The 12216-nt window shown below is 41.9% G+C and overlaps 1 long non-coding RNA gene across 1 annotated transcript; it reads left to right on the top strand.

Annotated features, from left to right (window-relative positions):
- The first annotated feature begins 4779 nt into the window (after nt 1–4779).
- On the top strand, nt 4780–11348 carry LOC132597364 (uncharacterized). Its single transcript, XR_009564057.1, has 3 exons — nt 4780–5013; nt 6543–6592; nt 10719–11348. It is a non-coding gene; the product is annotated as an uncharacterized lncRNA (long non-coding RNA).
- Nucleotides 11349–12216: the final 868 nt, after the last annotated feature.

The following is a 12216-nucleotide window of genomic DNA, read 5'->3' as shown; positions in this document are numbered from 1 at the left end:
AAGTGTCCTGCACGTTTCCAAATGCCCACTAGGGGGCTCGCATCACCCCTGATTACCATTTCCCCCTTCACCCACTGAATCAATAGCAGTCATCGCTCTAGGATGAGGGTGAACATAGCCAAGAACAAAGAGGACAACTAAGTTTCTGAATGGAATTTTAAAATCAAAGCTGAAACAGTGGACTTCCCTGGTGGTGCAGTGGTTAAGAATCCGCCAGCCAATGCAGGGGACATGTGTTCCAGCCCTGGTCCGGGAAGATCCCACAGGCCACAGAGCAACTAAGCCTGTGCACCACAACTACTGAGCCTGCGTTCTAGAGCCCACGGGCCACAACTACTGAGCCCACACGCCACAACTACTGAAGCCCACGCACCTCGAGCCCGTGCTCCACAACAAGAGAAGCCACCGCAGTGAAGCCCAAGCACTGCAATGAAGAGTAGCCCCCCTTCGCTGCAACTAGAGAAAGCCCACGCGCAGCAACGAGGACCCAACACAGCCAAAAATAAATAAATATAAATAAATTAATTAATTAAAAAAAAAGCTGAAACAGTAGGCTTTTTATTATAGGGCTGGTTTCTTGAAAGTGGAAACATTTTTTGAGTTCTAAATGAATAAGCGCTTGGAGGACTCAGGACGTTTACATCATAAACCAAAGAGTTAGGAGGTATGAAGTTGTCTACGGAAAGGAAAAAAGAGGAAGAAAATCTAAGGGCATATGACAGAATTTAGATGCTTAAGAAAGGATCGTACCCTCTGTCCACTCTCCTCAGTCAGCTGAGAGGACAAGAAATTCCCTGCAGGAAGACAGGAAGGACTTGAGGGCAGAGAGGATCCTCACCTCGCTTCCAGCAGGCCTCACTAGGCGACTGAGACATTGGTTCCCACCCTCCAGGTTAGTGAGCATCCAGCACTTTCCTGAGCACCCCCAGCCCCCAAAGCACACAGGAGTGGCTGAGAGACAGATGGCAGAACAGGAGGGACCTAGTGTTCAGGACAAAGCTGGCAGAGGTGGGTGCAGACATGGGGCAGCAAGGGAAAGAAGCTGACAACCAGACTAGGGAATTGCCCAGCTCAGCGGATCCTGGGCCCAGGGGCCTTTGAGGTCAGTACAACAGAAAAGAGAAGGAAAATGGAGAGGGGGAAAACCCCTGTACTGACTGAGTTTAAATCTGTAAATTGCAAAGTTTACATAAAAGGTTAAGTCTTAGGCTCTTGAGTGGAAAGGGGACTCAGCAACTAAGTATAGTAATAAGGACATAAAGAGCCCAAGAAATTCATGTTTAATACATTAATGAATATTTACCCTTCTTTAGTGAAGCCCTTTTAATTTGCAGGATGTATCTAGGTGCCAAAAAACAGCCATTCAGCTTGTTTGGAGTTAATTATCTGTGTGGCTCTGATGACTGTATATTGGCAAACAAGTGCTCCTTTCACCTCTCTGTGATTGTAGATATCACTGAAGTAGCCCCTACCTATATAGAGGCTGCAGATCGTTAATTTTGCCATTATCAAAGGATGAGATACTTGAGCTGGAATATGTCCATTTTTTAATCAATGAAATATTTACTCCCTATTTTGTGCAAAGTGTAATTTTAAAATTGTCACTAAGAAAACAAGCACCTAGACCTTAGGATGGTTTTCTTGAAACATCTGCCAAAGAATTACAATCCTTAAACTGAGAACCATAGTGTAAATTGAGAGAGAGAAATTCTACTTTAGATTTGACTAAATATCTAGGAGCAAATGATTTTCTCTTTGTTCACACTCTTTTTTTTTTTTTTTTAAATGCTATAGTGTCTGAGTTTCACCCCATCAGCACCACATTTTGTTTTTGTTTTTAATTAATTTATTTATTTGGCTGTGTCGGGTCTTAGTTGCCATAGGCAGGATCTACATGGTGGCTTCTCTCCAGTTGTGGCGCGCAGGCTCTAGAGCACGCAGGCTTAGTTGCCCCGTGGCATGTGGGATCTGATTTTCCAGACCAGGGGTCGAACCCACATCCCCTGCATTGGAAGGCAGATTCTTAACCACTGGACCGCCAGGGAAGTCCCGAGGCTTTTTGTTGATGTCATTAACATTCAGATTTTTTAATTTGCTAGACGTATGCGGTGTACAGACTCAGCTCGCCTATGGAGATGACCAAAATGGGCACTCCTAGCCTACTTACACCCAATCCAAGTAAGGCTGGAGCTGATTTCCTTGTTTTGATACTGGTAAGAAGCTCCTGTTTTACATTAGTAATTTCTACCTCTCTCTCTCCCTAGAAAACAAAGGAATTTTAGTTTATTCACAAAGAATGCCAAAATAGTCTGAAAAAGAAAGAAAGCCTTAAGCTCATAAGCACATAATCAGATCTTCCTGCCTTTCATGGGGACTGTTGTTTGGTAAATTCTGCTTTATGTTATAGAAGAACTAAGTGGTGGTGTTCTCACACAATTCTAGTTTTGCAACAAAGTCCGATAAACTGTCACGTTCTCAGTATTCAATATGTGGCTTTTTAAGGGCAGTCTCCTTGCCTTATGTCAAAACCAACTGATGAAACAAAGGAATGTGCTGAAGCCAGCCTATTTCATTGCATACCTGACACCTTTTGTGGTTGACTTTATTACTTGATTCATGAAAAAAATCTGCAAGCTTGGCTTTCAGGTCATTTGATAGTCTTGTGGTTTCTTCTGTTGTTACTTACAAGCTTCATATTTTGCTTTTCAGTAGTTTGTTTTACTTTTCAGTGAAAATGAGTTGGTAGCTTGAATGGCACCTATGCTTCAGTTATGCAAAGAATAAAGAGAGATGACTTCTTAGTCTTCTTAATCGTATTAATGTGTTCTCGAGGAAGATGACTGAGGCTGAATGGAACAGAAAGGCAGTTGTGAATGTAGAGTTTCTTTTTTTCTTTTGATCACTTCATTCCGTAAGTAACAAGAAACCCATGAAACATAAAATTCTAAAAACTAACTTTTAAGCTCCATGTTTAAAAACCAACTTGTAAATTAGAAACTGGATATTAGTCACCAAGCATGCCAAGCAACTTATTTCTTGCACTCGTAACTCCTTTTTTCAAACAGGTTAAAAACTGATAAGAAGCTTGGGAAACTCTTATCAGTCATTGCAAAAAATAGCTTAACCCATCCTAATCTGGCAAGATTTAAAAGGCCTAAATTCCTTAAAGTTTTAGGGGATTTATTTATTTTTTCTATTCGCTGTGTGCAGAATAAGAATCATTTGTGTTACAGTAAATTCAGATTTAAATATCTTCCTATTCATGTGATATACTCTATGAGGGCATTTCCAGCCTATAAAATAGATCGTTGCTTAAACTGATGCTGTAAAACATTGCAGGAAGTACAGGTTAGACTTTGCACATTTGCTCTGAGTTTGTGAATTCCAAGCAGGTCTGCTAATGGGAAGGAGCGGCTCTTCCATGGCTGTGTAGCTCTAGATCACGGCCACCTGGGTCTGTTTCCTAGGGACGACTGCCACTGATATTTTGGTGCATATTCTTCCTGTCTTTTCCTCTCTTCATATACTTTTTTTTTTTTTTTTTTCTTGTTACACGGGCCTCTCACTGTTGTGGCCTCTCCCGTCGCGGAGCACAGGCTCCGGACGCGCAGACTCAGCGGGCATGGCTCACGGGCCCAGCCGCTCTGCGGCACGTGGGATCCTCCCGGACCGGGGCACGAACCCGTGTCCCCTGCATCGGCAGGCAGACTCTCAACCACTGTGCCACCATATACATTTTTTAATTTGCAAAATTAATCCCATAGTATACTTGCTAGTTTGTAATCTTTTTTCATTAACAGTCTTATTAATTAAAAAAATGGTTAACCATGTCAGATAATCCATCATTTGCTATAATGTAATTTATTAAACTACAGTTGACCCTTGATAACACAGGTTTGAACTGTGCAGGTCCACTTATATGCAGAATTTTTTCAAACAGGAAATACTACAGTACAACCTGATCCGCTGTTTGTTGAATCCAAGGATGCAGAACCGTGGCTGTGGAGGAAATAACGGATGTGGAGGAACCACTCCTGAGGAGAGTTGACAATATGTTATACTCAAATCTTCTACTGCGAGGAGGGTCAGCGACCCGAACCCCCTTAGTTATTCAAGGTCAACTCTTCTCTCCTATTGTTATACACTTAGATTATTTCCAATTTTTACCTATTGTAAATATTGTTGTGACTAGCATCCTTGAACTTAAATCTTTGGGCATATCCTAATTATTTACTATAGATAAATTCCTAAAAGTAATATTATTGGGTCAAAAGACAAATATTTTTAAATAGTCACATGTGCTATTACCACCCTAAGATAAACCACTGCCAACAATTTGATGCATATCTTTAGTCTTTTAAAAAATGAATATGTATGTGCATGAATATACTTTTTTTTTGGGGGGGAGGTTGTTACTGTGTTATGTATAGGAGGGGATGTACTGAAGAATTGTAAGCAGAGGAATGATATGATCTGTTTTTGTTTGTTTGTTTTGCCGGGCCACTCAGCTTGCAGGATCTTAGTTTCCCAACCATGGATCGAACCTGGGTCCCGGCAGTGAAGGTGCCAAGTCCTAATCTCTGGACCACCAGGGAATTCCTGATTTTCATTTTAGAAGGATCACCCTGGCTGCCCCGTTAAAGATAGACTGCAGTGAACAAGAGCAGAGGCAGAGCCCAGGGCGGAGTCCACAGGTCCGAGCGGCTTGCAGCAGAGGGCAGCATGGAGGGAGTGAATGGAGGTCAGATTCTGGATATCTTTTTTGCAGGAAGTCAGACTGGATGTGCAGTACGAGAGAAAGAAAGCGGTGCAGATTAACTCCAAGTTCTGGAGGCCTGAGCAATTGGAAGGATGACACTGACGTCAAGTGACAGGGGAAAAAGGCTGTAGGTGGAGCAGGCTTGGCGAGAGGGAAGAACAGGAATTTCATTTGGAGAGAGTGTTTGAGGCGTCTAGTAGATATCCAAGTGGAGAGGTCCAGTGGGCTGCTGAATACGACTTTCGAGTTCTGGGGTGAGTAGCTGTTGGAAATATACACTTGGGAATCATTGGCATATAGATGATATTAAAAGCCAGGAGACTGGGTGAGGTTACCAAGGGAGTGAGTACAGACCAAGAGAAGAGGAACTAGACTAGAGAGGGGGAGTAGGGCAACATGAAAGCACTTACTCTGCACCAGGCACTGTTCTGTGTGCTTTGCATAGATTATAGGGTGACTCGTTTATCTCCAAATAAACTCAGTGAGAGGGGACGATTGTTATCCCCATTTTACAGAGAAGGAATCTGAGGCATAGAAAGATTGTCAGTAAAACAATAACTACTTCCTATTATGAACTGATGAAATAAGTTTTAACTCTCTTTTTCAATAATGCAAACTTATTTTGAAATAAATCATGTGAACTTTTTCTGCACAGACTTTACCCATCATGTCTCAAAAATCTTCGCAATTATACATTTTAGTTATACTTTAAAGAATCAGCATGACTAATCTGTTCAAAGGTGCTTTTCTTTTCAGCTGACAACACATTCTAGGGTGGAATATTGAGGAGAGACCAATAAAAAAAAAGCTTATGTTCAAAAAGGAGAAAAGGAGAGCCATATTTAGTGTTCGATATTTCTTAAGGACATTTTTCTTGCTTACATGTGTCTCTTCCTCAATAATCATGCATTTTCTAATTATATTTGAAGATGGGAGAGGCAAGTTAATAAAGGGAAATTGTCATCATTCCTACCACCTCACCCTATAACATAATCAGAATATCTCAAAGGGACAGTTTCTAAGGCCATAGTTACTCTTAACAGAAATGTACAAAAGACAGGGAAAGACAAAACGCACTATGGTGGGTTAATCATTACAGAAGGCTTCGAGAAAAAAATCTTTGAAATTGTCCCCTTGGTACCCTGGAGATTCTTACATCTTGGGACAAGGATGCAGATGAATGAGCTCGCAGTGTGCTTTTCCACCTTCTCCTCTTCTCTGGGAAAAGGGTTATTGTGAAAGGGGAGGTGGGTAGGAGAACTTGCAAAATAGCTTTTCAGACAGATCAATTTTAGGAAGAAGAACAAATGGAAATTGGGGATCTGGAAATAAAATTTTCCCTGCCAACAGTGCTTCTTGGAAAATTTCTACATACTTTTGGGGGTTCCTGTAAGTCAAATTGAAGATGATTGTCTTAATTCCAATCGGGAAGAAATAAAGAGCGATATCTTAAAAAACCAGAAGCAGCTGCAGAGGCATTCCTCTACTGAGCTCAAAATATGAGCTAATGGATAATGTTTATATTTACCTAAATACCAGAGAGCAGCACATTATTTACGCATGACCCTTAAGTAACAATATCAGGAAAAGCAGATGTAGAATGAGCTTAGAGATGTGAAAAATAGTAGAAAACCAAAAAGGGTCCTTTTAAGGTCATGTTCATAGCAAGAACAAAAACACAAAGACTCTGGGGAAAGATGATGTAATGTTAAAAAGATAACAGAGAAAGCAGAACTAACCAAAGTCTCTTTTTCTCCATTCTTCTCTCAATAATTACCTTCAGATGGAAAGGGGAAACGAGTTATGGTACGACAGAACCTAAATTCAAGAAAGGTAAGAAATAGGAGGAGATATTTTTTAAAGTTAGTTATTTTAGTGAACTTATTTTTGTGCCCAGATACATTGTATCCTGAGATATTTAGAGAACTTGTAATTGTAATCATGCAACCATGGTTAACAATCTTAGAAAATAATTTTATGAACAGAAAGTCAACTGCATTCATTAAGTCAAAACTGTCAAACTAACCTTACATCTAGGAACTTATTACTCAACTTACGAACGAAGGTTTATATATTTTTTTTATTTAATATTATATTGGAGCAGTTCACCAGTATTCCTCATTAAACATTCTACTGTACTATAATTCTAAATAGCTAAATAATGCTCAATTATATGACTATACCCTAAATTACATAACCAATCCCCCATGGTCCACTGTTTCACATTTTTAGCTTTTAAAAACCATGCTGGGGTTATGATAATTTTACAGAAAATTTTGTATTTATTTTTTAAATTTTAGGTCAAATACCCAGAAAAGGAATAAATGAATCAAAGGGCTTCATATTTCAAAGGCTTTTTTAGTACCAAAATTGCCTCCAGAAAGAAGTACGTATTTATATTCTCAATAACAACATATAAATGCCTATTTTTCCAACCCTTATCATTATTGGAAGATTTTGATAGAAAAAAAGTTTTCGGTGATTTTTTAAAGATTTTTTTGATGTGGACCGATTTAAAATCTTTGTTGAATTTGTTACAATATTGCTTCTGTATCATGTTTTGGTTTTTTGGCCACGAGGCATGTGGGATCTTAGCTCCCCGACCAGGGATTGAACCCTCACCCCCTGCATTGGAAGGTGAAGTCTTAACCACTGGGCCACCAGGGAAGTCCCTGGGGATTTTTTAATTGTGGCAAAATATACGTAATATGTAAAATTTACCACTTTCACCATTTTTAAGTGTACAGTTCAAGTAGCATTGAGTACATTCACAATGTTGTATAACCATCATAACTATCTATTTCCAGAATTTTGTCATCATACCAAACAGAATCTTTGTACCCATTAAACAAAGAAAAACTTTAAAATAATTTTTAAAAATATTGCCCTTCTTTTGCTATATGTTATTCAATCCCATGAACGATACTCTTCCCCCTTCCTAAGATCTTGGAATTCTTCTGTGTTAGTCAGAATAGGACAAGCTATACTGTGGTAACAATCAACTCCAAAATCTTGTGGCTTACCCAACAAGGCTTTATTTCTCACTCAAGTTACATAATCTATGCTAGTCAGTGAGTATATCTGCTTCTCAGTCTCTCAGAAGTTCAGGCTAATAGAGGCCCAATCATTTCATTGCTTCGTCTTTTGGAACACAAGGACTTCATGGTTACTAAGCCAGGGCAAGAAAGTGCAGTGGAGCCTTGTACCAGCAATTAAATGCCTCAGGCTGGAGACAACACATGTCTTGACTTGTTTCTCCAGTGTGTGCCATGGGCTACTAGGTTCCCCTCACAGAATATAAAAGGGTATGTAACTGTTTTCTCTTCTAGCTCAGCCACATAACCAATTCCAAGTGCCCTACAATTTCCCTGAAGGTCCATTGCCTTCTAGTACCAATCTAGGTATCTACTGCTTCTTGGGTTGCAAGGAAAAACAAAAAGATTCTGGCAACTTAAGCCAAAAGGCATTTCATTGGAAGAATGTGGGGTGCTAAAGGAAGCCTGAAGAACCAGCCTGGGAACTAGAAGCTGGGTAGCCTTCCAGGCAGCAGGTCTCTTTTGACACTCTCGGCTGGACAGATGAACTGTTTCTCCTGTCAGTGCTTTACCGGGCGCAGGAGTCAAAGTCCAGTTGGCTGAGGGTAGGTCACGTGCTCAGCCTTTGGCAGCGGCAGGCCTGAGAGGAGGGATTAACAGAAGGAACCTCCAGGGATCTCTGGATTCCCCAGTGTGAGGCAGGCACACGCATTTTACCGAGACTCCATGCTTTGCGGGAAAATGATTACTCAGGTGGAAATCATTGTGCTCTGGGGAAGTGGGAGTGAAGGTAAAATGCCAGTGTCCACCACTGAGAGCTAAAGCACGATCATATTAATGGCATCAAAGTCCGTGAACCCATGAGTCTGCTGAGTTGATATGTGCTGATTTGTTTTGCTATTTTCAATTACTAGATTGGTTCTTTTTTTTCCCCTCTGTAACGAATAGCCCGAGGCATATACATCTAAAAAAATTAGCTTCTTAGGACAAATTGCCAGGTCTGGAATTATTGCATCAAAAGATATGAGTATTTATACGTGTTCATTTTTTATTTTACTGAAGTGACCATGGACTCTGAGAATATGTCCCTAGTCATGGCAGATGGGGTTTCTAGTGACAGGATAATTGCCTGGTTGAAGGTCATCCTACGGAAACCTCTCTCTGGGTCATGCCAGGGGCATCTGGGCTACTGGGAAAAACATACTCTTCAGAGCTCTTCTCTTTCCTTCGACATTTGTTTTATATCCATTGCTATCTGGATAAAATAAACTGCAGCGTCACTGCTTAGGTCAGTCGATCCACATGTTATAGGAAAGAGGGTAGCATTTGCCTGAGGGACCCATAGGCACTGGGCGTGCCTGCTGATATACATCAGCAACTATAAGCTGGGGCACCCAGCTCCCTTTTCTCCACGCCAGGTCTCTCCAAAAGCTGAGGGCAGGGGAAGCAGTGATTGCACGAGGACAGGGCACACCACCTGGGGAGGGTACCGCTTGTGTGCCTTGACCTACCTTTTAAGCCAGGTTCTTCTAACTCCAAACTTGAAAAGATAAGAGTCCCAGATTTTTCAGAGGATTTTAACTTAAATGAGAGAGAATTGGAAAATCCCTCCCGCTTCCCTGCCCACACACTCATTCCCAATTCCCCCACCCTAGCTTCACTGGAAACATCCCCTTCTCAGCCAGACCACCAGGGTGGCTAGACCAAGCGGCAGTGAACTTTGTTTTGTAATTATCCCTGTGTCAGCTTATTCCCCATGGCTGGAGCATATTAGATGGTAAACGCCTTGAGATTAGGGACTGTCTGACCTTAGTACTCCCTGCAGGACTCTCCACAGTAGCTTGCCCACTCCAGGTATGCAATCAGTATTTGCTGACTGAATATCCTTAGGAAAGTGGAGTAGTTCTAGAACTTCCTTGGGGTTCCAAACTCTTCCAAGTTATGATGTCTAGGAGTGTTGGGAAAGGGAGCTCTCCCTAGAAGCAGTCAGGGAACCCTGGAGGGGTTCTGAAACCCACGCTTAGTGTTCTGTTTTTTTTTTTTTTCTTTGTTTTTTTAGTTTTGGCCACACAGTGTGGCTTGCAGGATCTTAGTTCCCCAACCAGGGATGGAACCCACGCCCCCTGCATTGGAAGCGTAGAGTCTTAACCATTGGACCATCAGGGAAGTCCCTCACACTTAGTGTTCTTCAGCAAAGAAATGAGTCTTGTGCAGAAGCAGGTGGGATGGGCCCTCACTCCGTCTTCGGGGGCTGTATCTCAGCCTGTGGTGCTCCAGCCACAGAGCCTTTTTCAGTTTCCTGTTCTAGTTCTTTGACAACACTTTCCCTGGGAACACGTCTTCCCTCTCCACGTCACATCCTTTTCACCTCTACCCATTAACTCCTCATCCCACAGATATCAGCTCAATTGTCAGTTCCTCAGTGACGTCTCAGAATAGGCCAAATTCCCATTTAACACCTGTGCGGCTCTTCCCCAGCACTTATCAGGATTTTCAATTACTATTTACATTTGTGTTTGTAATTATCTGATACGTGCTTTCTCTCTGACTGGAGACTCTTGCTTCATGAGGGCTTGTGCTTGTTTTGTTTGCTGTTGTCTTCCTGGTTCTAGCACACCGCCGGGCATGTATATAATGGGAGAACAGTTACTGTTAGAGGCACAAGTAACAATTTCTCTACACCACATGGGTTTACTCTCTGCAATCCTGGGAGACACAGAGTGTATTAGGGTTCTCTAGAGAAACGTCATCAACTAACAGGAGATAATATATATTTCTATCTGTATATCAATAGCTATCTAGATATCATCATATTGATATTGATATATATGAGAGAAAGAGAGAGAGAGATTGAGATTTACTATAGGAATTGGCTCATGCAATAATTATGGAGGTTAAGAAGTCTCACAATCTGTCATTTGCAGGCTGAAGAACCTGGAAAGCATTGGTGTAAATCCCAGTCCAAGTCTGAAGCCAGAGAACAAGTAGCACCAACGTCCAAGGGCAGAGGAAGATGGATGTCCCGGCTTAAGAAGAGACAGAGGGAACTTATCCTTCCTCTGCCTTTTCTATTCAGGCCCTCAGTGGATAGGCTGATGCCCACCTGCATTGGTGAGGGTGATCTTTTTCACTCAGTCTACTGATTCAAATGCTAATCTCTTCTGGAAACACCCTCCTAGCCACACCCAGAAATAATGTTTACCAGCTCTCTGGGCACCCCTTAGCCCAATCAAATTGACACACAAGAGTAACCATCACACAGAGATTCTGGCTTGACCCTCAGTAGAGCTTATGCAATGTGGTGCTCTCAGAATAGAATTTCTCAAATTGCATTACCCAGATTACTAGTTCATGAACTCTTAATAGGGTTCTGTGAAGGAAAAAAATTTCTTTTAAAAATATAGATGTAATGAAAATGTCAAACACGCTTGGACAGCTGTTTATTCTGTGATAATTTATCTTTAAGAAAACATACACTCCAAACTGCTACCATTGGTTATGTATGGGGAGGAGGTTTTTCCGCTCTCCCCTCTTTATACGTTTCTGTTATAATGTATCTGAACCTAATTCTAACTGACTCACAGCCTGAAACAGATCCAAAGATAATGTTCAGTGGAATCCATATTTGACTTTACAGGTAGCAACTTTGTGACTCATCAGGGAAAGACAATATTGTATGTAGTGGAACCTACATAAAGGGAAGGTTTCATCTGAGTTAACATCTAGACTGGAACCTGACCAACTTTTTTTTTTTTTTTTTTTTTAATGCGGTACACGGGCCTCTCACTGTTGTGGCCTCTCCCATTGTGGAGCACAGGCTCCGGACGCGCAGGCTCAGCGGCCACGGCTCACGGGCCCAGCCGCTCTGCGGGACATGGGATCTTCCCGGACCAGGGCACGAACTCGCGTCCCCTGCATCGGCAGGCGGACCCTCAACCACTGCGCCACCAGGGAAGCCCTGACCAACTTTTATTGATTCAAATCCTTAACTCATCCAGGCACTGATGAGTGCCCACCTGACAAACTGACATGCATACTTGAATATCTCCCAGGCATCTTAAGCCTAATGAGTCTGAAACTGAAACTGATCTTGCCCATCCCAGTCACCACCACCACATGGACTCCTTATCCCCTGTTTTCTTTGCAGTCAGTGTTCAGTAGAGTTCATAGCTGTCTACCTAACTTATCATGCCAGGAGCCTGGGGCCATCTTTGACACCTCCTTCCTCATTTCTATATCCAGGTCTCTGTCAAGTCCCAGAATCGCCCTCTAAAATACATTTGGATCTATTACTCTCTGTCTCCACTGTCACTTGGAGGGTGAAGCTGTACCATTTTTTGCCCAGACAACTCCAAAAGCCTTCCCTCTGGATTCCCATTCCCTATGCAGCACCTGGAGAGAAAACACAAACCAGATCACGAT

The sequence above is a fragment of the Globicephala melas genome, chromosome 5, assembly GCF_963455315.2.
Source record: "Globicephala melas chromosome 5, mGloMel1.2, whole genome shotgun sequence".
In the NCBI taxonomy this organism is placed as follows: Eukaryota; Metazoa; Chordata; class Mammalia; order Artiodactyla; family Delphinidae; genus Globicephala; species Globicephala melas.
This window is presented reverse-complemented; position numbering and strand designations above follow the sequence as displayed.